Source organism: Canis lupus, chromosome 3 (assembly GCF_011100685.1).
Source record: "Canis lupus familiaris isolate Mischka breed German Shepherd chromosome 3, alternate assembly UU_Cfam_GSD_1.0, whole genome shotgun sequence".
Taxonomy (NCBI): Eukaryota; Metazoa; Chordata; class Mammalia; order Carnivora; family Canidae; genus Canis; species Canis lupus.
This window is the reverse complement of record NC_049224.1, coordinates 714845-742266: the sequence shown is the minus strand read 5'-3', so window position 1 is coordinate 742266 and position 27422 is coordinate 714845. Positions and strand designations below refer to the sequence as shown.

Here is a 27422-nt window from a genome sequence, read left to right as displayed (position 1 = left end):
GTGGTAGGAGGGCTGAACAGGTGGAGCCCAGAGGGGTTTTTAGGGCAGTGAAAATACTCTACATGATATTGCAATGATGGATACATGTCATACACGTTTTTTAAAAATTTAAAAAATAAAAAATAAATGGCAGCACCAAAAGTTGTGTTCAACTCCATTAAAAAAAAAAAAAGACTGAATTTCTTGGCAGTCCACCACGATAGGAGCTTAAAGGAAATCTATTACAGAAAAATAAAGAAGATACAGTAGTTTCTTATATTCCCTTATTATAGAATACTAAATTTTTTACAATAACATCATTGGTAGAAAAATTGCCTATATGTACACCTTACTTTTTCAGCCCAAGTTTAGATGCTAAGAACTCTTCCATGAAACTACTAACCCATGTTTCCAATTTGAGAAAATCATATATAGAACCATCAAGAGATTTGATGCAGTGGCCACAGCAGAACATACGTTGTGTATACAATACAGAGACTAAAGCACAGTAAATTGCTCCAAGTTACACATACAAGTCAGTCACTTCTCACTTATAGTGGAACAAAACCAAAGAGGAGTGAAATATAAAAATGTCAGACCTCCACCTGTGAAAGCATCTTTTGAACAGTACCTAGGTCAAGAGAAAATGTACACTAACTAAACAAAGGAAAGAGTCACCCTAAATGAATTCAGTTAACCCGCGATGCAATGATTCCAGTATGATTTCCTCCTCCTTTTAAACACGGGACTAAGGAAAACTCCTGGGCTCAGTCTCACTGAAATATAATGTTGGGAGTAAGGTGGATTTAAGTGTTTGAAGTGTTCAAGTGTTTTACAGATTTATTTTGTTTTTGAAGATAGATTGATTTGAGAGAAAGAGCAGAAGAGGGGAAACAGGGGGGAGGGCAGAGGGAGAAAGAGAATCTCAAGCAGACTCCCCACTAGCATGGAGCCCAACTCAGAGCTCGATCTCATGACCCTGAGACCATGACCTGAGCCAAAATGAAGAGTTGGATGCTTAACTGACTGAGCCACCCAGGAGCCCTTAAAAAGAAAGCTATAGACACTCACTCTTTCTTATATCTCCTGGATCTTTCTCTCATCCTCTTGCATCTTATTCACTTCTTGCTTTTATTTAAAATTTTTCAGTTGAGTAAGCCTTAAAAATCTAAATGCAAAGCTTTGAAAATATTTTCCTTTTTTTAAAAAAGATTTTATTTATTTATTCAGAGAGAGAGAGAGAGAGACAGGCAGAGGGAGAAGCAGGTTCCATGCAGGGAGCCCAATGTGGGACTAGATCCCGGGTCTCCAGGATCACACCCTGGGTTGCAGGCGGCACTAAGCAGCTGTGCAACCGGGGCTGCCCAATATTTTCCTTTTTATACAGGAAGCCAACTTCATCCCAGGTGGACTGCTCAAACTCACCCCACAGAGAGTGAAGACATTCTTCCAAAATTTCACCCTGAATTGCTCCTTCATTGAAACAAGAGTACATGTGGATTTAAAGTAGTTGAAGTTGCTACAAAACAAAGCCTATGTGTCTGTGATGATTTACTGCTCACATAGAACATCTCTGACTTCCATGGAACCACATGCCTGACCTCTTCACAAAGTCCAACGTCACAAAGCCTTTCCCATGACTTGATACCAAGCATCATATATGGGTAAAATTGCAACACACAATTATGAATTAGACTAATGAGTAATCGTGGGCTGTCCCTGGAAAGAAAACAAAGGAGCATTTCTAACTCCAGGGAGAAAACCCAACGCTTCGTAAGAACTGTCAAAGTACATATCAGGAAGACATAAAATTTCCTGAATTTCAAGTCTGAATTTGTTTTTTACAACTCTGGACACTAAAAAGCCTCCAAAAGCCTAATGAGGTAGACTTGGCAGGACAGTTGCAGCCATCAAAAGAAAAGAATGTAAAAAATATTTATTCATTGCCTCATTGCCAAGGTCACAGAGGTTGCTACCTCCTGTTCTCTAGGATTTTGATGGATTCCTGTCTCATATTCAGGTCTTTCATCCATTTTGAGCCTATTTTTGTGTATGGTGTAAGAAAATGGCCCAGTCTCATTCTTCTGCATGTGGCTGTCCAGTTTTCCCAGCACCATTTGTTGAAGATACTGTCTTTTTTTTCCATTGGATATTCTTTCCTCCTTTGTCAAAAATGAGTTGACCATCGAGGTGAGAGCCCATTTCTGGGTTCCCTATTCTGTTCCCTTGATCCATATGTCTGTTTTTGTGCCAGTACCATATTGTCTTGATCACAGCTTTGTAATACAGCTTGAAGTCTGGAATTGTGATGCTACCAGCTACAGTATTCTTTTTCTGTATTCCCTTGGCTATTCAGGGTCTCTTCTGGTCCATACAAATTTTAGGATTATTTGTTCCAGCTTTGTGAAAAATGTTAATGGTATTTTGATAGAGATTACATTGAATGTATAGATTGCCCCAGGTAGTATAGACATTTTAACAATCCGTCATTCCAATCCATGAGCATGGAACATTTTTCCATTTCTTTGTGTCTTCCTCAATTTCTTTCATGAGTGTTCTATAGTTTTCTGAGTACTGCTTCTTTGTCTCTTTGGTTAGATTTATTCCTAGGTATCTTATGGTTTTTGGCATTGAGTAGATGCAAATCAAAACCAAATGAGGTACCACCTCACACTGACCAGAATGGCTAAAATTAACAAGTTAGAAAATGACAGATGTTGGTGAGGAGGCAGAGAAAGGTGAGCCCTTGTACACTGCTGGTGAGAATGCAAGCTGGTACAGCCACTCTGAAAAACAGGAGGTTCCTCAAAAAGTTGAAAATAGAGCTACTCTACCACCCAGCAATTGCACTATTATAGATTTACTCCAAAGATACAAATGTAGTGATCCGAAGGGGCACCTGCACCCCAATGTTTCTAGCAGCAATGTCGACAAACTGTGAAAAGAGCCCAGATGTCCAACAACACATGAATGGATAATGGTGTGGTATGTACATATATAATGGAATATTACTCAACCATTAAAAAATGAAATCTTGCCATTTGCAATGACATGGATGGAACTAGAGGGTATTCCGCTAAGTGAAATAAGTCAATCAGACAAAGACAATTATCGTATGATCTCACTCATATGTTGAATTTAAGAAACAAAATAGGGATCATAGGAGGAGGGAGGGAAAAATAAAACAAGATGAAATCAGAGAGGGAGACAAACCATAAGAGACTTAATCATAGGAAACTGAGAGTTGCTAGAGGGGGAGGGAATGGAGGGGATGGGGTAACTGGGTGATGGGCATTAAGGAGGGCACATGATGTACTGAGCACTGGGTGTTATATAAAACTGATGAATCACTGACCTCTACCTCTAACACCAATAATACACTATATGTTAATTAGTATTCATTTCTTTAAATGGTGGGGCTGTCCTGGGAAATTGCATTGACCATAAAGCAGTGGAGACTGTGGAACAGAACACAAACTGAACTAGTAATCAAAAGCCATATCCCAGTAAAAGTGTAACTAAGACCTTCTCTGATTTTCCATCTGTATAATGGGCATAATAGCTCCAAAGCTACCTATTTCACAAGCACATGCTACAATAGATATATGGATATATGTAAGGCTTTGTTCTTATTGATTAATTGAAGGTTTAAGTCCACTCTTTAACCATTTAGTGATCTGTTTAGCTCACAAACAGGCACTTTCTTAGGTTCTCAAAATATAGATCATTCAAGAAATTTAAGTCCTATCTTTGGTTAAAGTTATTCAATGGCTTTCCTTATATACATTTTACTAAACTAGAACAATACAGTCAACAAATTACCTTTCATTTTCAACTATGATTAAATAACCTTTTGTTAGGATGCAACCATCTCTTAAGAAGATGTGTGTATGTGTATCTATTTCCTAGCTGAGCCTCCAAGAGGACCTAGATTCAGTGACACACTAGTCGCAATGAGCACATCTGGCACCCAGATCTTGATTTCTAAACACTATTCTCCACTCAAAAGATCAAGGCTCTTGGGATAAATGGTTGATTCAAAGGCTAAAGTAAGGAAAGTACAAGATGAACTCAGAACATCTTACTGTTTCAGAAAGTAAGAAGTCTAAAAATACAGTTAAAATTGGGACACTGTAAACATTAAAATAAATAATATCATCACCAGTTTATAATCCATTGGATGAAATAAGACTCTTAATTCCATGTTTTTTTAAATTTTATTTATTTATTCGTGAGAGACACGGAGAGAGAGAGAGAGAGAGAGAGAGAGACACAGGCAGAAGCTAGACACAGAGACAGAGTCATAGGCAGCCTCCCTGAGGTAGCCTGATGCAGGACTTGATCCCAGGACCCCGGAATCATGACCTGAGCCAAAGGCAGATGCTCAATCACTGAACCACCCAGGCACCATTCTTAATTCCATGTTAAAAGAAGGAAATAAAAGAAGGAAGAGGGGGAGGAAGGGAGAGACAGGGAAAGAGAAACTTTTTTGACAGAATGCCAAATGATGAAAGTAAAAAAAAAAAAATTGGGAGTTCAAAAAAATCCTTATTTTTTAAACATAATAGTAACAATTGATGGATGTATTTCTGAGAGAGCTATGAGAAGCCTGGATTTGGATGAGGAAACATGTAATCCTGGAGGTAATTGGCAGTCAGTCATATTATAACATTTTGTCGCATTTCAACATTCTTTTCAGCTCTCAACTTTAAGATAAAGATAAAAATAAAGAACCATGAAGATAAAATAGGAAAATGGTGGGGAAATGGGTCCTTGATGCTCTTTATGAGTTGGTGAATCGAACCAACCTTAACTCTGCCCTAATTCAAGACTTAGTTACATAAATCCTTATGTTTCCTGTATTCTTTACTCAGTTTTCTTACCTGCATGCAGAGCACACTTACTGATACAGACTTGTGATCTCAAAATTTAAGCTTGCCATTTAATAGGTTTCGTTTCAATGACACATTTGAAAGACTCACTCCAAGATCTAGTCATTATCACTACACAGACATTAGACTTTTCAGGGCCTCAGTCTCATTATTTGCTAGATGATTTTGAAAATAATAAATAGCTATAGGGATCCCTGCGTGGGTCAATGACTTAGCACCTGCCTTCAGCCCAGGGCATGATCCTGGAGTACTGGGATTGAGTCTCACATCAGGCTCCCTGCATGGAGCCTGTTTCTCCCTCTGCCTGTCCACTCCGCCCCGCCCCCCCCCCCCCCCCCCCCGCCTCTCTCTCTCCTCTCTGTCTCTCATGAATAAATAAAATCTTTAAAAAATAAATAATAAATAGCTATAAGTCAATGGAGATACAAAATGCAAATATTGAAAACCCCATTAGTCTCTGAGTTGAGAGACCTGATAAAAAACAGCAACAGTGATTGTGTAAAAATAGGATTCTAAGTGATGTCCCTAACTCCCAGTAGACAGTCTACAATATAGTCAAAAGTTTTCTTTTACTCCTTTTTCCCCACTCAAAATTTTCCCACAGAAATACATTCCAGGGGCACTGGAGTGGTTTAGTCTGTTAAACGTCCCATTCTTGTTCTTAGCTCAGGTCTTGATCTAAGGGTCGTGAGTTCAAGCCCCACAGTGGGCTCCATGCTGGGCATGGAGAAAGAGAAAGAGAGAAAAAGAAAGAAGAAAGAAAGACAGACAGACAAACCAAAGCTCTATATAAATGTGGTTTTGAAACTGAAGGGTCATTCCAAGGGTATGTGAGTGTGTGCATTGTTTTACTGTGGGAGAGAACTACAGAAGAATACAACGGCATTCTAGTCCTTGTACAACAGTTATAATCTACTCTGGAATGACTGCCATAGTTTCACCTCCCATATTTTTCCTACTTTTATCCTTTCTTCTTAACTCTTTTCCTATTCTTCTTCACAGTATTTCTTCTTTCCTAAATCTATGATGCTCTTTGGGTCATTCAAGAGTTTTCATAATTCTCCTTGGAAGTTTGGTCCTTGGAGCTCATATACTTTTTCAATGTCAATTAATAAAGAAGTTTTCATCAAAAAATCATTTTGTTGGCTTAAAAATATGAGAAGCAATAGAATATGAGAACAACCTATTTGGAAATTTAGCATCATTAAAGAATGGAAGAACAAATAAACCATGAAAAGTATTTACATGTCCAGTCTAAAATCCTGGCTCAAATAACCTGTTGCTGAGATAAGGATAAATTAATTAATTGTATAACTTCAGCTAGTAGGACATATTTCTCTAAAAAAAATGAAATGAAGATAGCAAGTTGGCCTTTACATTTTAAAACACATTTTTCTTTCAAACCCAAATAAGGGAAAACTCTTACTCACATTTCTTATGAGCTTATTTTGTTACAACAAATATAGTTAGGCTATGCTTTGAAAAATGTTAAGTGATGAGGTGCCTGGGTGGCTTAGTTGTGAAGAGTCTGACTTTGGCTCAGGTCATGATCTCAGGGTCCTGAGATGGAGCCTGGCAATGGGCGCCACAATCAGCAGAGAGTCTGTTTGTCCCTCTTCCTCTATCCTTCCCCCTATTAGTACCCTCCCTTTCTCTCTCTCAAGTAAAAGATATATATTAAAAAAAAAAAGAAAAATTGTAAGTGATAACCTTCTCTGGATAGAGAAATGAACCCCCCAAACCAGGATTAACTGGTTTCTATACTTATTTTTGCCCTCTTTAAAAGCCTCTCTCCTCCTGTCTTTAAAGGTTCTTTAATCTTCAACTGTGTAAAAGGAAGCGAAATGTGCTAAGCAGATGAGGAACCTGAGGATGGGAGAGCCCCTGAAAAGCCAATAAGTATTCATTGGAAAGCACTGCAGACTGACTTGAGAATGGAAGCTAAAATTGGCAGTTTCTAAATCTAAAAACAGGTGAGGGAACGAAATATCCAGTAAACTTGGAAGAGATCAAAGCAGTCTATAAACTGATCACTATGAAGTTATCAGCTGGGGCTCACCTTTCAGAGACCATGCTGGGAGATCAAATTGAGCAGGACAGTGAAAACTGAGACAGGAGGAGAAAAGGCTCATGGGAAGAAGCCAGGAATGCTCAGAAAGCAAGCCACCATATTACCTAATGTAACCTAAAAATAACCCAAGGAGGAACTATGTGAAGCTAGAAATACTATCCTGAGCCATACCTCTTAAGAGTTGAGAAAAACTAGCTTCTCATAAAATTTGGAAAGACAAGAACTGAGGCCAAATATCATATCTTATTATAAGATTAAAAAAAGAGAATAAGGAGCAGAAAAACACTACCAATAATGAAAGCATGCCAAAGGGTGTGCCCATGTATCTGATCAAAACTACTTCAAAATGAGCAAACAGATATTAAGACCTGGTACAAGATATGAAAAGATACCAACAGAATCAGAAAAAAAGAAGCTCAAAAATGTAGTGACAGTGCTCATAAAAGAATCAGAAATAAAGTTTTTAAAAAGCATTTCACGGGATCCCTGGGTGGCGCAGCGGTTTGGCGCCTGCCTTTGGCCCAGGGAGCGATCCTGGAGACCCGGGATCGAATCCCACATCAGGCTCCCGGTGCATGGAGCCTGCTTCTCCCTCTGCCTGTGTCTCTGCCTCTCTCTCTCTCTCTCTCTCTCTCTCTCTCTCTCTGTGACTATCATAAATAAATTAAAAAAAAAAAAAAAAAAAGCATTTCAGTAATGAAGAAAAAACAAAGAGCAAAACCATTTCAGTAATGAGGAATAAACAAGAGGAGCAAAAAAGCAACTAAACATAATACATAATGCCTGAAGAGAATTATAAGGTGGAAATAAACATTACATTAAAAATTAAAAAGAATGAAGATATAAATCAAAAAAGAACAAAGACAAAATTAAAAATGATTTAAGAGACTGAACAAAAACAAAGATACCCATTACTCATAATAGGAGCCTCTGAAAATAAGAAAATCTAAGCAAGGTTTGAGAACATTTGCTATAAATTGTAAATTCAGTAATGGAGGAGGGAATGGGGAAGGAGGGTAAGAAGAGCACATGCAGAGCAAACTTCTGTTTGGAGTAATCCTGGTTGGTAATAGCATTAGTATTACTACTATGAGTTTGTTGCGGTACAATGTGGAATAAATCAAGGGGATAATCATGGATGTTCAGCATGGAAGAAATGAGATGCAGGAGTGATAGAAAAGAAACTAAGTAAAAATCCTATAGTACTGGGATATCCACAGTGCTCAGATTGCGGTCTTAAAATATAATTTCCAGTAAAATAAGCCAGGGCTTTTTAAAGCATGCCCTCAATAGTGTGATTATCACCACTCCTCACCACCAAGGAAGAGAAATTTGGTTGGGGGTGGGGATGAAGAAATTCTTATATTACAGTAGTTTGTGGTCTTCAAAGCTTAACTCTACCTAAAAACAAAACAAAAATTTAAAAAGTATCTCTTAATATTTTATTTCTTTAATTAAGGCTATATTAATTTAATTTTAATTTATCATCCCTTGGGGGTGGTGGATAATTTTTTAAAAGGCTGAGAGACACTATCTCAGAAAAAGGCTTACTCCAGGGCTGGAGAGGAAATACATAAAATAAATCTGGAATATTTTGTCATGCCAGAGAGGAGGAAGCTATCAAAGATTATTAGAGTTGTGTCAGAAGGACCCAAGAATCAACTTAAAGAGGACCCCATCTGCCAAAGATGGACAATTTGAGTTTCAATAAAGATAATAGCAATGGACTGAAATCTGCCAAATATATTATGTCTATAAATTCATAATGATACTAAAAAGTAGTCATTAGTTATACCTTCAGGGATTATTAGGGAACTAATTCATTATTTCATATCCTACCTTTTCATTATGCACTACACCATTATTTTGTGAACTCAGTGAATTAAGAGATACAGACTACTCACAAAAATCACAAAAAACAGAGACACCCAGACATAATGTGCCTCCCACCCCCACCGTCTTTCCAAACACCAGTTAGAGTCTTGCCAAAGGGACTGAACCTGAGTCAAATCAGGCTTCTGGGTCCATCTTGCAAATACTATGCCAGGAAACAAAACTGATTTTTAAAAAATGATGAGTTCTTGTCAAAAGGGCACAGAACATCTTAAAGTCTTACTGGCCAAACAGCATCAATTTGAGCATCAAAATAAATAATGATAGTAATGGGTTTTAACTCATTGAATAAGATAACAATCCATGTGTCATGCTGATAGGAAGGAAGGAAGAAGGGAAGAAGGAGGAGAGGAAGGAGGAAAGGAGAGATAAAAGGCAATATTTAATAATATATCCATTTAGAATAAATATGAAAAGAATGATGGGATTAAAAACTGCTGCCATGGCAGTGACAACTGAACCATGTAAACACTAACAACAGATGCTAAAACTAATAGGATAAAGTTTGCTGAAAAACAGGAAATTTGCATAATCTCAATGCATCTCCCCCCACAAAGTACTTAGTAACTACAGAGGGATTAAAAATAAGTACTTTACATTAAAGAAAACCGAACCTTTACAATAACAAAAACCTTAACCAAGTGATTTCATTTAACAACACTAACAATGGGACAAATTGACACTGGATGGCTCCCGATGTGATATACACGGAGCAGAACAAAGCACCTGTGTGATATTCCTGCTAAAAATGCATACATGGAATTTAATAATGAGGAAACATCAGACTCCTACATAGAGGGACCTTTGATGGAAACAACAACAAGAAGCCTGTACTCTCCTAAAATCTCAAGGTCATAAAAGACAAGAAAGTATTTAGAGACTAGTCTAGACTGAATAAAAATAGAGAGACAGAACAACTAAAAGCAACATATGATCCCGGCGTGGGTCCTGAATCCACTTGTTAGAAAGGGCATCCATCCGTTGGGACAATTAGCAAAATTTAAATAAAGTCCCTAGATTCGATGATAAAATTGTGTCAAAGTTAATTTTCTCATTTAGATGGCTATACTGTGATTACCTAGGTTGTATTGTGGGGTTTTTTTAGAAACTGCATACTAACCTTTATAGGAAGAATGGCACATCTTGCCTATAACTTACGTTTAGTTGGTTCAGTAAAAGTAATAGTATATGTCTGTGCGCATGCCCACACATGCGGAGACAGACAGGCAGAATGACAAAGCAAATGTGATAAAATGTTAACATTTGGTAAAACTGGGTAAAGATACAGGATGGTTCTTTGACTAGTCATAACTTCTTTGAAAGCTAGATACTACTCCAAAACAAAAGGTTAAAACCAAAAACAAAAACCTCTCTGTTAAGCGACTCTTGGATCAAAGAGGAAATGAAAACCAAAATTGCAGAGTATCTTTTTTAGAAAATAATAATAAAAACACCATATTGCAGCCAGTGAAGAAAATCTATGGCCTCAAATATTCATATTAATTAAAATGAACTAAACATTACATCCAAGAAATTAGAAAAGGCAAGCAAAATAAACCCATGAGAAAGCAAAAGAGATCAAATAATAAACATAAAGCCGAAAGTTAATGATTTAAAAAAAAAAAAAAAAACAGAAAATCAGTAGAATAAATAAAGATCAGGTTACCCAAATAAAAACAATAAAATAACCCCAAACAGCTTTCTTCAAGGAAATACGCAGGTCACAAACAGCACATACTGTATATTCTGTGCTTTGCACTCCTGCCTCACACTCTCTTGACCCACCTCTGACCCCAGTCACTGCCATGGGGAGCACTGCACACAGGTACGGTTGTCCCTCATCCCACCGCGGGGTGTTCTGACGCTATGGTCACGACAAAACAAGCCATCTGAGAACTTGGAGAATTCCCAACTTACTGGCCTAAGATTCAAAGCGCTATCTTACCGTGAAAGAGATACAAGAGTGGGCACGAGACCACAGGCTACTAGAACACTGGGATGGCTCACTGAGGGCGCAGCTCAGGCACCAGTTCTAGAAAGGTACTGAGTGTGGCCGGGGACTGTCCTTCCAGATGTAGCTGTACGCACTGAACAGTATAGAAGGTTATGCTGCCCATAACTGGAACATGCTCTTCAGGGAAACAGGGTGCAAGTAGGACAGGCCTCTCCCACCATTATTCCTATGACCCATTTGCAGAATTTGTGCTTTCTGTCAACCTTATTACTTACTGGATCCTGGCTTCCAGCAGTGCGGCAAGGATTCTGCTGAACCTGAAGCTCTGGCTACCACACAGACCTGTGAAGACAGGCAAAGAGAGAATCCCCATATTGGTGGAGGTAACTGACCCTACGCACCTGGGGAGCAAGGGTTGCTGCTGTGCAATGGAGGCCAAGGGGAGTGTGTTTGAAACCCAGCAAAACAACTGGGACATCCCTTGGGGTTCCTATATTCAATGTTCTGCCAAATTTCAGCTGCGGAAAGAGAGCTACAAATATTGCACACGTAGCCTCTATGTGAGGCAATTGTTTTACGTGTATTTTCTGCAAAATCTTTGTAACAATCCTAAAGTATGGGAATTATTTCCTTCACTTATTGTTGAGAATGACAGAGCAGAGATTGAAACCCAGGTCTGTGTAACACCAGAATCTGTGTCCTTTAACCACATCTTTCCCTCTCAGTCAGGCCACTTAGAGGAATCTTGAGATGGCCCCATCCTCATGAGACTCTTGCTGGAAAAAAGTCTCCATCCAGGACACCCACAGATGTCATCTGCACTTGAAAAATCCTATGCAAAACACTAAAGTCAATGCATCTGGCCTCTGGAATACTCCAGCCTGTTTTTCCTGGACTGATGTAGAAACTCGCCTTTTTCAGGCTTACATTGACCTTAGGTCACCCCTTCATTGACCAGATGTCCTGCACAGGTCTATTCCTAATTCTATAAAATTATCTCTTCCTCCATTCTCACGTTTAGTTGAAATTACCATAACCTTGTTGCCATAGTTCCAGCTAAGTGGCATAAAAAACATTTTAAAGGCTGACTCATACTAACATGTGACCAATATACATAGCTCTGGAAACAAGTTTAAAAACAATGCTATTATATCATGACTAAAAGTGAAGATTAGCTATAATTTCCTTCAAAAGACCTAAAATAGTACTACAGCATAGAGACACATGAAGATACTCTAGGGCAGTTCTATGTGGTAAATAAATTAGTCGAGCCTAGATTATTTATTTAGAAAATGATTATAATCGTCCCATGAATAAAGTTAATGAATTTGGAATTACTGCATCTCGGAACAAATATGGCCAACTAGGCAACTCAATGTGTTCCTTACCCTAGAGAAGCCAAACAAAGATGCCAGGAGACAGCAGTGGTCTTACAATAGCACCATCTCTCTAGTAAATAAAAATTTTACATAAGAAGAAGAATGGGCAAAACAGGTATTAAGTGGCAGGAACACATCACAGCTGCAGACTAGTAGGTTCACCCAGTTTCTCACTTTAAGCCCCAGAAGGCACCATCAATTGGTCTTCTTATCCCACAGAAGAAATTAATAGTTTTCTTTGTATGTAGGCTTATGCCAAATACCTAAATAATACAATACACAAGAGGAGCCATGAATAAATAGCATGGATTCTAAAAGCTGTATAATGTCAATAATCCCCCTTCTGCTCAGAAAACAAAGCTGTACCTTCTGGCAACATGTATTTTACTAGGTACTTTATGGACACAATGTTCATTAAACAAGTATTTACTGGGAAGCTTAGGTGGCTCAGCGGTTGAGCACCTGCCTTCAGCCTAGGGAGTGATCACAGAGTCCCGGGATCAAGTCCCACATCGGGCTCCCTGCATGGAGCCTGCTTCTCCCTCTGCCTGTGTCTCTGCCTCTTTCTCTCTCATGAATAAATAAATAAAATATTTAAAAAACAAACAAACATTTACTGAGTACCTACTATGTACCATACCGGTCATTATGCCTAAACCCTGAGGATACAGTTGATGGTAAGAGCCTGTCCATCCCCTGGGGATCCCTACCCCGTTACTCATCCCATATAATCCCCTCCCCTTGAGTATGGATTAGACCTAGTGACTCCCTCCAATGAATGAAAATGGTAAGTGAGTGAATGTCACTTCCAAGGTTAGATTATGAGAACACTGCAGCTTCTGTCTTGGATTCTCTCTCTCTCTGAGCAGTCACCCTAGGGAAAGCCACCTGCCACGTAGGGAGGCAGCACTGGCCCATATGAATCAGCTTGGAAGCAGATCATCTAGGTGCCTGCCAACCATCATAGGAGTGAGCGCGAGAGCTCCTTCAGCCCAACCTTAGAAGAGCCCTTGAGCCGGAGCCACCAAGCTACACCACACACAAATTCCTAACCCACAGAAATCATAAGATAATAAATGTATGCTGTTTTAAGCTGCTATGTGTGGGGTTAATTTGTTAAGCAGCAACTGAAAACTATTACACAGTGGTTTGTAACACAAAGAAGATGCTTACCTAAGTGCAGCTTGTAACTGAGTGGGTAGAGATGGATAATAAACAAGGACATAGATAATAAAAGTTTACATAATTTTAAATGCTATGGAGAAAGTAAAGTAATGGGACATAGGGTGACTACATAGTGAGTGAAAAGGAAGGCCTCTCTGCAGACACCAGTGAAGCGGACCTTTGCATTCAAGGCAAAGAATGAGTGCTACTGCAATAAATTAAGTCAAAGTAGATACAAGAATCCAGCCAAACGTTAAGGAAATATGCAAAACTGTAAAGCAATGTCATTCTTTTCAATAAATTTTGTTTTGAAAAATACAGTTATTTTCATTAAAATGTTGTGTATTGGGTATTATTATTTTTAAATGAACTAATAAATATTTTTAAATTTTGTTCCAATTTCTAATATATTAATATAAATAGCTGTAGCTCAAATACAGTATTCTGAGGATCCTCAACAATGTTTAGGAGTGTAGAGAGGTGCTGAGACCAAAATGAGTAAGAACTACTGGTATAGAGTATTATAGCTCATGGTTTGGAGTAGGATCTTATTCTAAGTTGAATGGGACAAATATCAGTTGAAGGATTTTTAGGCAGGTTGGTATGATCTGATTTAAGTTCTTAGAGATTACTTGGGGTCCCAAAAGAAGAATGCACTACTGTGGGAGAGAAATGTGGAAATCTGTCAGTACTTGGCAAATAATCACCCTCAGATGTTTTCACGTAGGCCTGAAGAGGACAGTTCTGAACTGGGGGTTAGATTTTTTACATTAGAAAAAAAAAATCCTGTGTGAAAATAACTAATATCTCTATTATGCAACTCAAGATCTGCTGGTACCATATTAATTTAAAAATAGAGGAATAAACAAATCCTAATGATTTCGAATGCGACATGGAATTTCCTTTCACTTTTTCCTCAGGCCCTAGAGATTTATTTAAAGCCCTACTGTTGTACTCTGTGGACTTTACCTAGGCACACCATATAATTTCTAAGCAAAATAGCAAATTATACTTTGGTGACATTTTCTGCAAGATGAAACAATCAGAAAACAGGGCTACCTGCTGGCTACATTCGGCTTCGCATTTGCCATTATGAAAATTCATGCTTCTATAAATTGGCAGTAATAGAATTTCACCTGCCTTATAAATAGCACTTTTCAAGTTGGATAAAATGTTATCTCCAACAGCGGTGTGCCACAGAAATAGAAAACAAACAAATCAAACAAAAAGCCCTCTAATTTTTGCATTGCTGGATGAAATGTGGTGGGCTTTTTTTCTGCTAAATATCAACCCACAGAAACAACAGGATCTAGTCTGAAGTTCTATAAAGTAAATATTTCAGTTAAATTGAAATACTGTGGGTGTTTTTAATATCTTTACTGAGCTTTTCTTCCAACTCTAGGGAATACTGAGTACTGTCAATGACCAGTAAGTCCCAGCTTATATTTTACTCCCAAAGGCAATGTTTCAGGAAATATAACTAAAATATTAGGAAAAACAAAAATTATATGTCTTCCTGAATCCTATGAATTTTTCTGGCCTTATTCATAGCCTCCCTTGTGAGTTACTCAAACACCAAGGTCAGTGCCTACCGAGTATAACCTGAACACCACACCACATATCACTGTAATTTCCCTTATTCACCTCTAGAAATATAAAAAACAAAAACGAAAACAGAAAAACTTCCAGTAATTTTATTCACTCTGAGTAGAAAAGTCTGCATGACAAAAGAATAAAATATAGCAGCACAAAGGAAAATGAAGATCTGCTAAGGATCTGGTGTAGAGTGCCTGATTTGGGCTACAGAGTACTATTTTAGCTTACATTGCTCATCCTGGCTTTCAACACAGAAAAGCAAGCTGAAGAAAGATCAGATTTATTTTATTTTATTTTATTTTATTTTATTTTATTTTAGCCAGCCTCAGGTAAGCAGTTTTAATATAGCTATTGATCAGTGGCAGAAAAGAAATTATTTTCCTGGTTGTGTGATTACAAAATCAAATATGGAATAAATGCAAACAAATCTGGTATTAAAAGGCATAATAGCCTCCATGAAATAAAAGTGCAATTATTTTTTAAGCACTCTTTTCAACCTAATGAAATTTACCAGAGTGAATTTTAAACAGTATGTCTGAAATAGTACTTTATTTGCAGAAATTCATTTCATGCAAATTTTCAAAACTGTATTTAAAGCAAAGCACATCGGGCTTATTAAATTATTTGCATGATAGCTAGAACAAGGAAACCCTGGAAGCAGCTTAATTTCCTCTACTTCTCTCCATCCCATACCCTTTTCTTTCACTCTTATTGACAGGCTCTCAAGTTCCTGCTCTGTAGGGTGGTAATTGCCATGTGATGCAGGAAGCTTTAAACAGAAGAGGCATTAAGCAGGCCAGGGCCAGGCTTACCTGGAGCAGCTGCTAGCATCATGTGATTTGAAAGTTCCAAAAGGCCTCCCTGTCTCCCACAAATTTTGCCCAACAGCTTCTACCTCCAAGCCAGAAATTTTCATAGCTTCTACTCATTGACCCAAGGAAGTAAAGAATCTAGTGTAAAAAAAAACAGTATTTCATAGGAGAGAGAACGTAGCAAGTTTAGGTGGAAGGATAAAGAATGGATGTGTAAGAGTTGGGAGCTTGGCAGGCTGGTGGGAGACTCTGAAATCCAAGCAAATTAAAGCGGAAACTTCCTCTACAATATACACAGAAAGGGCGAAATGAAGCAAGTACAGGGTCAGTAACTGCAATCTTGGTGGATAAATAACACGGTGAGTAACTGAGTGCTCTGCTCACTTTACCAGGAAAAAACTGAATCTTCTCACTGGATCAGAAATCCAAAGCCTTGAGCAAAGCCGATTCAAGAGATACAGGGAAAGCTCGGCCCCCAGGAAGCAAGTCAGGGATCAGCCACGGGGAACTCTGCCCTGGAGACGTCTTAAAGGCATCGTGCAACCTCCTAATTGATGACCAAGAATGAGTGGTTTCGTATGCAAATATTTGAGATTACAGTACCCAAGCCACAGTGAGTTGATGGAGGAGTGTGAAGAGGTGGTATCACTAGCAAAATATATTAAAGAAAGTCGGACAGAGGACATAGATTTAAAGACCAGGCATAGGCACTGAGCTTGAAAAGGAGTAAGAGAAAGATTTCAGGATAAAAAAGAGAGCCGGAAGGCAGAAAACTATAAAAGGGAAAAAAATTTCAAGGGAAGCGCAGGCAACAGGGTTGAGAGCCAGAGAAGGGTAGACTGAGGAAGGGCTGTGTATGCGCCCCTGAACTCACAATCTCCCGACAGGGATCTGGGCTAAGACCCAGAGCTGGATGCTTCAGCGACTGAGCCAGCCAGGTGTCCCCAAATAAGACCTACTACAAGGCTCCAGGTTGGCAAGACAGAGGACACCAGCCAGGTGTCTTTGAATAAGGCCTACTAGAAGGCTCCAGGCAGGGCAGGACAAGGGCACCAGCCAGGTGTCCCTGAGTGAGGCCTACGAGAAGGCTCCAGGCAGGGTGGGACAAGGGCACCAGCCAGGTGTCCTCGAATAAGGCCTACTGGCTCCAGGCAGTTCCAGGCAGAGGGCAGTCCTGCACCCTCAGCAGGTGCACTCCCAGTAGCAGGCAGGACAGGGTGTGTAAGGAGAAACACATAGAGTCAATGCTCAGTGGCCAGAAAGGGAACAGAAGCGACACGGTGTCAAGGCCGCCGCCACGTGAAGACAGGGGAGACCCGAAAGAGAGAGTAGACCTTCCATCGTCCTCTGGCTCAAGGGCAAGCAGCAGCACCAGTGGGCAGGCCGTGTTCTGATCACACCGCCCTTTGGACAAGCAGCGGGGACAACGAAGTCCCCCTTTAGGGTAACATGCTGGCGTCTCCTCCAGACGCATTTGTTGCCCAGAGGCTCCACACCCTTCCGCCCCACCCCTCTCCCACCTGCCGACACTAGAAGCTTTCCAGCCTTTCCCAACCCCAGGGTCTCAGTCCACCCTCTCCTGCGCCAGGCCTGTTGCTAGGACACCCCCTCCCTCGCTGAGGCCGAGCCACGTGCCCCTCCTCTGCCGGGGCTTCCCAGCATCTGCACTGTTGTCAGACTGAACCAAATAACTTGGGGTGGGGCGGGGGTGGGGTCCTGCGTATGGTGGGGTGTTTAGTTAGGTGGCTGACACCCGCTAGGTGCCAGCAGCAGGGCCTCCTATAGTCCCCGCAGTCAGAACTGTCCCATACACTGTCAGATGTGTGCTGGGGATAAAACACTTCAAGCAGACATGGGGAGTCACTGCTACAGTCGCTTCTGGGCCCTGAATCTCCCTACGGCTCAATACCCGCACCCTCTACCCCCTAGCTTCTCCCATGTTGCCTTGTCTCTGAAACAGCAAACGACACTTTTGTCTTTCCAACAATTTTTCACCACAGGTAAAAACTGACAAGTCTTAACAAATATAATCCTGACAAAAGTACAGTTTCAAGAATAATGACAAAATGGCCATGCCCCAGATTGCAGGAAGCATGACGGGAAAGAAGAGCTTCCGTTTTCCATGCTCCCCTCCTGGGATTCCCTGTCGGCTGAGCATGGGATACGGCTGCATCCCAGCCATGGTGACACACCCCCGGACTCCCAGTTTCATTGATCACACATGTGGGTCACACAGCCATTAGAGCCACTGGGTTGACATCTTTATTTCATTGTCAGGCTTGGGCTGCATGGTCACCCCCTTTTTGCCAAGAAATCAGTGCAGTTTCTCGGCACTTTGTTCTTATTTTGTGGGGCCTCCCACATCTACCCTTCAAATATTCACACTGCCCAAGTTTTAGTCCATCTTTTGTAGACTTTGCAGAGACTTACAGCTCCAAGCCTGGAGTCTTAGCCGTCATCCAGGCCCGAGAGCAAGGATTAACATCTCCTATTAGACCTCAAGGCTCCCTCCGTGGCTCTCAGGCTGCCCTGCACTAACCTGTACACACTCCTTTAGTTTTCCGGATGGTCTCTGGGGCTTTGGCTGTGTGATCCAGCCCCCACCCCAGGCCCATTTTTCTCTATACTTTTCATTTGACTATAACATTTTTTTATTTGAGTGTTGAAACTATTTGACACATCAGATTTTAATAAATTCTTCTCATGGTCCAAGCAACAGAGTGGGTCGTTAGCCCACGTAAAGAGAAAAAAAGACAGATGTATTTTGAATCTAATATATTATTAATAAATTTCTAACGGATTACACTAGCTTCACTCCCACTTTTCAAAAGTCTCTCTCAGTCATTATTTAGGTCCTTTTCCTCATCCCACTCGGGAAGTAGCTCTTGACCAGCTTAAGTCGTTTTACACAGAGAGGCAACACGGATAATTAGTTAATTCAGGGGTAGTCCCTGACCTCCTGACCAGCAAAGACACTGAATGTTCTTGCTTCTAAACTGAGCCCTTTGTTTTTGGAAATGTATTTGCATATGTCTTTGGAATCCTCTCTTTGAATGACTTCATTTGTTGTAATACAAGTATTGATTGACTCCATAAAAAGAAAAGTTTGGTCTCCTACCTTCCACATGTTCTTATCCTCTTGAGGATGGTTACCATTTGTCAAAAACAGTCTATCCTTAGCAACGCTCTCCAGCTGGCTCCCAGATCAATCACCATTCCTGTAATTTTTCTGCTTTCAGCCCTCTGCCCTCATATAAACACCCAGAGGAATAAATGCCTGTTTTTCCAACCACCTTCTGGCTCATTCATTTAGTCCCTGTTCCAAAAAATAACCAGACACATCCCCCCTAAGGCTTTGATTAAAAAGCCCTTCTAAATCCTACCAATTCTCCTCTCAAACTATATGGCCTTAACAGAGCTACTGAGTCCAGCGTATGTCTAACTTGCTTCAAAGAAAAAGAAAGAAAAAAAGGGGGGGGGGGGCGGATGGAAGGAGAGAGAGGGGGGAAAGAGAAAGAAAGAAGGAACAAGCCCAAGTAGCAACATCAGTCCAAGAGTCCAGGGTACCCACTACCACTTTACCCAAGACTGACAGGACACACGCGTGGGTCCAGCCCTTCCCCTGAGCAAAGACTCTTAAAAATCTGCAGAATGTACACACTGACTTGATCTGCCCATGTCGCAGATAAAACTGACAGGCAAGAGCTTTTAGATCACTGCATTCCCTAACCTGCAAGGTGAAGAATAATCATTTATGGCGATAATCTTCTATTATGAAAACTCAATGCACAACAATAATTTTAACTCTTGGTTTATACCCGAAGTTTTTAACTGACCTGGAAGGTTGATTAAAATTCCAATGGGTGCTATGATTTAAAGACAAGCAAGAATGACACCTCTAAGAATACATACACATCCACTTTTTTGAGTCATTTGGAAGGATTATAGAAATAAATGAACTGCACAATAAAACCAGTAGAAGTGAGAATTGGTCCCTGTGGGTGTGTGGGGATTGAGTATAAGTGAGGAAGTGATAAATTGGGAAAGGAGAACAGGATGCGTCTCTCTTTAGGCCACAGAAAATAACATAGGAAACTGTTAAAGACTGTAGGAAGGGCTTTCTCCCACTTCTTTCCTCCTGCAGGAAATCGCTAATACTTTCTGAGAAAAGGGATAAGTTGTCCTGCTTTTACCCATTAGTAAAACAGCAATTTCTAGACTTAAGCATATTAGTGAGCACTCTGCTTATAAAGAAAACACCTGACTGTAATCCCTATTGTTTCCAAGGTAAACTTATCCTATTTCAAATGTAACTCCAAAACTGTGACTTTAAAGAGCAGCAAGCAGGTTAATACTGGGAATTCTAAGACCTTGCTAAAAACACCTCAATGTAATAATGTGAGTCTTCTCTAGGATCAATGAAGCAAAATGGGCAGCATCAGGAAATTCAGGCTTTGGGGGCGCCTGGGGAGCACAGGCGGTTAGGCAGTCTACTCTTGGTTTCAGCTCGGGTCATGATCTCAGGGTCGTGAGATCAAGCCCTACGCATCAGGCTCCACGCCCAGCATGAAGTCTGCTGCAGATTCTCTCTCCCTCTCCCTCTGGCCCTCCTGTTCCTGCTCTCTCTAAAATAAGTAAATAAATCTTTAAAAAGAATTTAAAAAGAAATCTATGCTTTTAGGGAACATTTTAAGTGTGAGCACACAACATGCCAGGCTTTTTGAGAACCTCTGATAGAAGCAGCTGAGGAGAGCTACTTGTGCCCCCATTTCCCTCCTTGTAACCTCTTCTGAATGTGATCATGAGGACAAGCTGGTTCAACTCATAACAGCTGCTGGTCTGGGATCCTTAATCCAGAGCAACACTTTAAGAGGCCAGGTCAGTTTCCATGAACATCTCCCAATCTTCACTGCCCCTGGGCAGGTCCTTATTCCTCGGGCTGTCCCCAGAATTAACCTGAGGGCCCAACAATCAGAGCAGACAGACAGATTTGATCTGGTAAAAACCCCAGGCTAACTTCTCATCTCTAGCACTTAACCACCCACCAACTCGCCCGTAAGTCATTTTCACTAGGTTGTAAGGAAAAAAAAAATTTAGATCTCTAATACAATCACAACTTAGGGTTTCCAGGATTAAATAATGGCATAAAAAAATTCCAAGGATTAAATAAAGGCTTCTAATATCTTATGCCTTCTAGTAGTATGTGATTCTCTTCATAGTTCTATTTTTCCAGAGAAACAGGTTCTTAACTGCTTGGCAAATTTGGATTACTATACAATCTTTTGTAATTATTTGGAGATCTCTTCCTACATTTAAAGCCTTGAAAACTACAGAGAACTTACACTGTTGACTCCCATGAAATAAATAACATATATTCAATACAATACTATCTGGAAATTTTGGGATGGGTGTGTGTTGGTTTACACGCATGTGTTGTGACCTGAATGGAAATACCCCTACTACATGATTAAAAAGAATATCTGACTTCCATCACCATTTGGCATGCAAGGCGCTGGAGGCCCTCTTTCCCCCCAGCTTCTATTTCAGGATCTCTATTCTCTACACACTTGCTAACTCAGTATGCATTGTTTTCTTGACATGTAGGGGGTGGGGATGAGGATCTAAATCTTATCAAGTTAGCATTTTGGCTGCTAGGAGACTAATATCACTATGCAACATATCCATGTTTCTTGACTAATAATTAAGATCCACATTTTGGGGATCCATGGAATCTCAATACCCTAGAAATGCCATGTAGCATTAAATATTTCTATGTCTTTTTTTCCCACCATTATGGGCTGAATTGCATCTGCCCCTCCCCCCAATTACTCTACAGTAGTAATTACATTAAAGTGAGGTCATTAAGATGGGCCCTAATCCAGTATGACTGGTGTTTCTGTAAGAGGAAATTTGGACATGAACACGCATACAGAGGAAAGATGATGTGAAGAGACATGAAGAAGACAACCACCCACAAGCCACGGAGACAGGCCTAGAGCAGATCCTTCCCTCACGGCCCTCAGAAGGAAGCAATCCTGCTCACTCCTTGAATCTCAGACTTCTAGTCTCCAGAACTGTGAGAAAATAAGTTTCTGTTGCTTAAGCCACTCAGTCTGTGGTATTTTGTTATGGCAGCCCTAGGAAACTAATACACTTACCAAAGGAAGAAGAGTGCAGGAAGTCTGAAGATGCCAAAAGGACAGATTGTAAAACAGTAGGAAATGGGGAAGTTCATTAAGATGACAAGTGGGAGCCAACAGGTTACATAAGAGTACAACTGTTATGCACTCCCCATAAAGGAAAGGATTAATTTTAGGTTCTGCTGGACCATACAGTAGGTGTAAATTAAAGAAAATTACTCTCCAATCCTAGGCTTAAAGAAAAAAACCCCACAGAACATTGAAAAGAAATCTGCCATATTGACAGTATATTCAGAATATTGAGTGAAAATAAATAGTCCTAACATTTGAATACATAAGACATACTACAAAGATGTATGTCTTTGAAGCTGTACGGTAGCAATGGTAGGATTTCTTTATAATGCTGAAAAAAAGTCGCACTCACTAGAAAATGCTAGTAAAAGCAGGCCTAGGATAATTGTAGCACGGTGAAGTGAAGCTGTAAGAAATAGATTTCAATTAAATTTATAGAATCATTGATAATGGATTTTTCCCAATGAATTTTTTAAAATATCTATAAATTTCCTTTTACTAAACACGGATAAATAAATGGCAACTTGAAATAAGTCATTAATCAATCTTGGCCCTCTGTTTTCCCATTGGTAAAATGGAAAATATTTGGGTCATAGCTACATAAATATCTGAGATTCTCAGACTGAAACTACTATCTTCCTGGATAGGAGCCCTCAGAAGTGCACAAGCAAAGGGCATATGTTACATGTTACTCCTTTTGCTCTGATCATTCTCATTCCATCGTCCTGTTCACTAGGGAGGAAAAAGCTACCATCTATGTTTCACAAAAGAGAGACATTTTTCTGTCTTTCATGTTGTGGAGAAGTCCGAATTTTCTTAATCATACATTATGCTCTTGTCTTCAGCATCAGCACTCCCCTCAGGTTTTCTATCCATGAGCCAGAACACTGGGTTGATTATTACCCTGCAAGCACACTCTTTGCCAAGGTTTACCATTATTTTTCATTAGTTTCAATTCTGAAAGGAAGGAGACAGAGACTGTATATGATGATGGATGGGGTTAAAGGCCCAAGGACTAACATGTTTGTGTAAGGAGCTACTGCTGGGTGATATATGGACACACTGGAGTAACACAGGCTAACAGTAAGGAGTCAGCACGGAGCAGTTGGCAGGACAACAGGCAGCCTAAATTACATCATTCATTTAATAGACCTAACATATGGTAGCTATTAGAGCTCCACAACAAATGCGAGACTAACCAACGCTCTCAGAGAAAAGCAGCTTCCATTCTTAATTTTTTAAATAAAAGACTTCAGGTCCGAGTTGCTGCCAATTCCAACATGATAATAATACATATTTCTAAATGATATAATATAGACCTTGCCAAGAAATTAACAGTTTTACCTGATAATATATGTTTAAAAATGTTAAATGCTCTTGTTTTTGTCTCTTACACACTTTTTAAGGAGCTCTGTAGGAACTCAATGGGATAATTTGATCGTTTTAAGCAGCAATTGAATTCTGTAATATATAAATCAGCTCGTAATTGTTTGCAGAATGAAAGACACAGATGCTCTATATTAAAGTTGGCCGTTGCTTAAACCAAGTGAAACATATCTTCGATTCTGTCATTTTCCAATTAATCTTATTTCTGTGTTGAAAAAAAAAAAAAAAAAAAAAACAAAAGAAAGCTCTAGGGATCTTTGAGGACCTAATTTTGTCCTTGTTCTACATGGTTTTCAAATAGTTACCCTACTCAGGGAAAATGGGAAAGTGTAAAAGAGCAAGATACAACCACTATCTCTTTATTAACAATCACTAGAAATTTTTGTTATACTTAAGTAAAACCTTTGATCTAGATGCCGACTCTTCTGGTGAACTAGTCTTAAGGTCTCAGGCCTCTGTGAACACTCCTGAATGGAAAGGGTCTAGGGCTGAAGGATGAATACAAAACAACTTTGCACTGGGGCTCCTGGGGGCTCTGTTGGTAGAGTGTCCAATTCTTGATTTCCACTGAGGTCATGATCTCAAGGCCTGGGATCCAACTTTGTGCTCAGGGGGGAATCTGCTGGAGATTCCCTCTCTCTCTCCCTCTCTCTGTGCTCCTCCCTCTGCTCTCTCTCTCAAATAAATAAGTCTTAAAAAAACACACACGCAGAAAACAAAAAACAACTTTGCACCAAAATTTGAACAGGGACCCAAAAGTTAACTCATTATTTATCATCTGCCTCTACCTTAAATGCTTTATCCATGTCATTCCCAGAATGACCCCAAGTACAATCCTACCTTGTCCACTGAATTTAATCCCATCCAGTTTAGCCCTTTGCTTCTTTAATCTGACTTCTCCCTCCCACCGCACCTTCCTTTTACCAATTGTCTAAGGCTTTACAACACACCCTCTGGAATATCATTCTTCTGCCCAGAAATTACCAACATTTTAAACCTTTTAAAGAATATCATTTCTCTTCCCAGTATCCATTCACCTTTTTCAAGATGCATTCCCTCGATTTTCCTTTGGGAAACAACCTCTTCCTTCTGTCTAAGCGCTTATAGAAAAGTTAACTCTAGCCCTGTCTCCAATCGCTTCTCGGCCTTTTGGCTAAGATCAAGTGTAGCCCTGTCTCCAGGAGTATGCAAGAATTGAAACATAATAAATCAAGGAATTATATTCTATCTCCCTCTAACATTCATCCCTTATTTAAGGTGATGATGAGTTTAGGATGGGCATGTGAACCAATCAGATCTAATGAGATCCAAAGAGATGTTTTGGAAATGCTGACAAAGACAAATTCTGTTCTATCAGGCATAACCTGGGAAGATACAAGCCTGGAGTATTGGTAGACATATTTCCAATACATGAAACCCAAGGATGAAGCCACAGTGGATGGTCCAGGATCAAGAGATGGTACAAGACCATTATGAAATCTCTAAGCTGCCATTCACTTCTTTTTTTTAAGTATTTTATTTATTTATTCATGAGACACACAGAGGGAGAGAGGCAGAGACGCAGAGGCAGAGGGAGAAGCAGGCTCCATGCAGGGAGCCCGACGTGGGACTCGATCCCAAAACCCTGGGGGCATGCGCTGAGCTGAAGGCAGGTGCTCAACCACTGAGCCACCTAAGCGTTCCTGCTGCCATTTACTTCTTACGTTTCTATTTAATTTTCTCAGAAGTGGAATTATATATCCCTTGAGATCAAGTTCTTGAATGTTCTTGGTACCTTGACCTGTGTCTAACAATTCTATACTTGCTATACCAAAAAGAAGCAATTATATAAACATAATGATGTATACATTATAATAAAAAGTGTGTACATCCTTGCCCCACATTCCCATTCACACCTCAAACTGAAAACTAATCTGTAAGATGTAAAATGCTCTTCCCTCGATATACCTCTCATAGTGTGAGCATCTCACCACACTGAATGTGATTCTAGAATTTAAAGAAACTTTAAAGCAACACTGTCCCTAAACACGAGGAACACTCATATGGAGTGCAATTGAAGATTTAATAACATTTTAAGGTAGGGGTGCCCAGCTGGCTGAGTCAGTAGAGCATGTGACTCAGGGTTGTGAGTTTGAGCCCCACACTGGGCAGAGAGATTACTTTAAGGGGGAAAAAAAAAGGTTTTAAGGTAATTTCCACTGTGAATGTTTGAGATAAGTTGATTTCATGACCAAACTGAATAAAATGCCATTCTCCTTTATGCGCCAGGCTCACACAGGCTCACCCGTCATACTAAACTCAGAACAGAGATTGAGTGATTTGAGGGTCTGTAGCAGAGGCTTGATATGACATTTTTGATATCGTGCTGTAGGACAAACTTGTCTACTCCTCAGCTTGAATGCTTTGTGTCCTGAAGACCATCCCTGACTGTTAGGAGTCCATGGGCAGCAGGGCAGTAACTCACAGAGAATCTGCAGTAGGAGAATGTATAAACCTCTATGTCCTTATAAGACAGTTTCTTTTCAGCAAGCCCTATACCTCTCCGAGCCTTATGGTGTTTGTCAAGGAGAGCTGATGAATAGGAACACAGGACTTGAAAAGTCCTCGTACGTGGTATTGGAGTAGGACCTCAGAGGTGTATCAGGGCCCCAGACCAAGACTGACCTGGAGGCACGTCCAGGCAGATGGAGCACGGACACTCACACAGATGCCTGTGTCCCAGTGGAGGACACGAGCACAGAAGACTCCAACACCGCTAACCTGGCACAGAGAGCTACTGGAGCAGAAGGGGCCATGCGGACCGGTGGCTCAACGTAAAGACTGGAGAGAACATGGACACCAGTGTGGACCAGGCACCGTGGGCAGGTAGGACAAGGTATGGTCCAGAGATCCCAGTGGAGGAAACTGCTGCTTTAAGACCCCTGGAGCACAGGAAAATTTTAAGAGGCTGTTCTGGCCAAACCTGCCAGCCTTCCGGGGAGCCATCCCTAGGAGGCACTCAGGCACTCAGGCACTCAGGCTCAGAGCCCCTCTCTGGGACTCCACTCGCTCCCCTCCTCCCCCTCCAGCCCACAGAGCTTTCTGTAATCTTGAGGGAAGCCCTGTTCTCTTCCTCCTCCTACTCTTTCTAAACATTTTTTCTATACCCAAAATACTCCTAGTTCCCTAAGGACTTGGGGCTTGGAACACAACTCTGGAGAGGTTCTTTCTACGCTGTCACTTCCCTTCCTGAGGTGATGAGCTCAGAGCTGACCATCTGCTCCAACAGAGAGAGGGAAGAAATGCCAAAGGAAATAAAATAATAAATCTCCAAGATATTATTCCACCATATTCTCTTCCTGAATTAACATGTATATTCCTGCAAGTTACTCTACCCGCAAGCATTACTCCTCACCCTCACCAAACGGCCCCTTCCAAACATGCACGCACACAGGTGGAGACCTGGGCCCAAGTCCCAGAAGAGAAGTGCTGTGCACGAAGCAGCCCCGACCACAGGAGTGATATTTCCTCCAGGTTCCCAAAGGTGAGATAGATGAGAATATATCCTGGGTGAGTTCTTCCCTTTGGAATGTTTCCTATCTGGGGTTACCCGGGAAATTCTCCCAACTACCATCGAGAACCCCTGGGCTCCTGCTCCCCACATTCACCCATCACTTCCACTGAACTGACAGGAGGCCTTGAGAGACTCACTTTACCGAAGGGGTGAAAGCTATTGCTGCCTTAAATAAGGCAGTCGGTGTGTGACCGGGGTCCCGACCTGAACCTTCACCATGACTTCACTCCTACAATCTCTAAGATCTCTGGGCTTCAGAGGTCTGTGAAAGAAGAGATAGAGGGATTTACTGAGCCCAGACTCCTGAGGCCACAGAGTGGCTCCATTCTCTGGTCCTCTAAGTTCTGAGATGCTTTCCTCCTACCCTCCCCGAGCAGGCCTTAGCTCCAACATTAGGGCTAAGGGCTTCATTTAAGGCAATGTCACCATTAAAATGTTCTTTTTTTCCTACAAACAAGACAAAATAGGAGTGTGCTTATACTTCACAAGAGTCTTAGAAGCATCCACCTTCCAATGCAGAGCAGTGTCCTC

General features: G+C 40.6%; 1 long non-coding RNA gene across 9 annotated transcripts in view; it reads right to left on the bottom strand.

Moving 5' to 3' along the window:
* The window catches only part of LOC102155195, a 67863-nt gene that overhangs the window by 13924 nt on the left and 26517 nt on the right, over positions 1-27422 (bottom strand). For all 9 annotated transcript variants that reach the window (XR_005356487.1, XR_005356490.1, XR_005356489.1 and 6 more), the window contains exon 3: positions 11065-11131. This is a non-coding gene — a long non-coding RNA (uncharacterized LOC102155195). The remainder of the gene's footprint in view (positions 1-11064; positions 11132-27422) is intronic.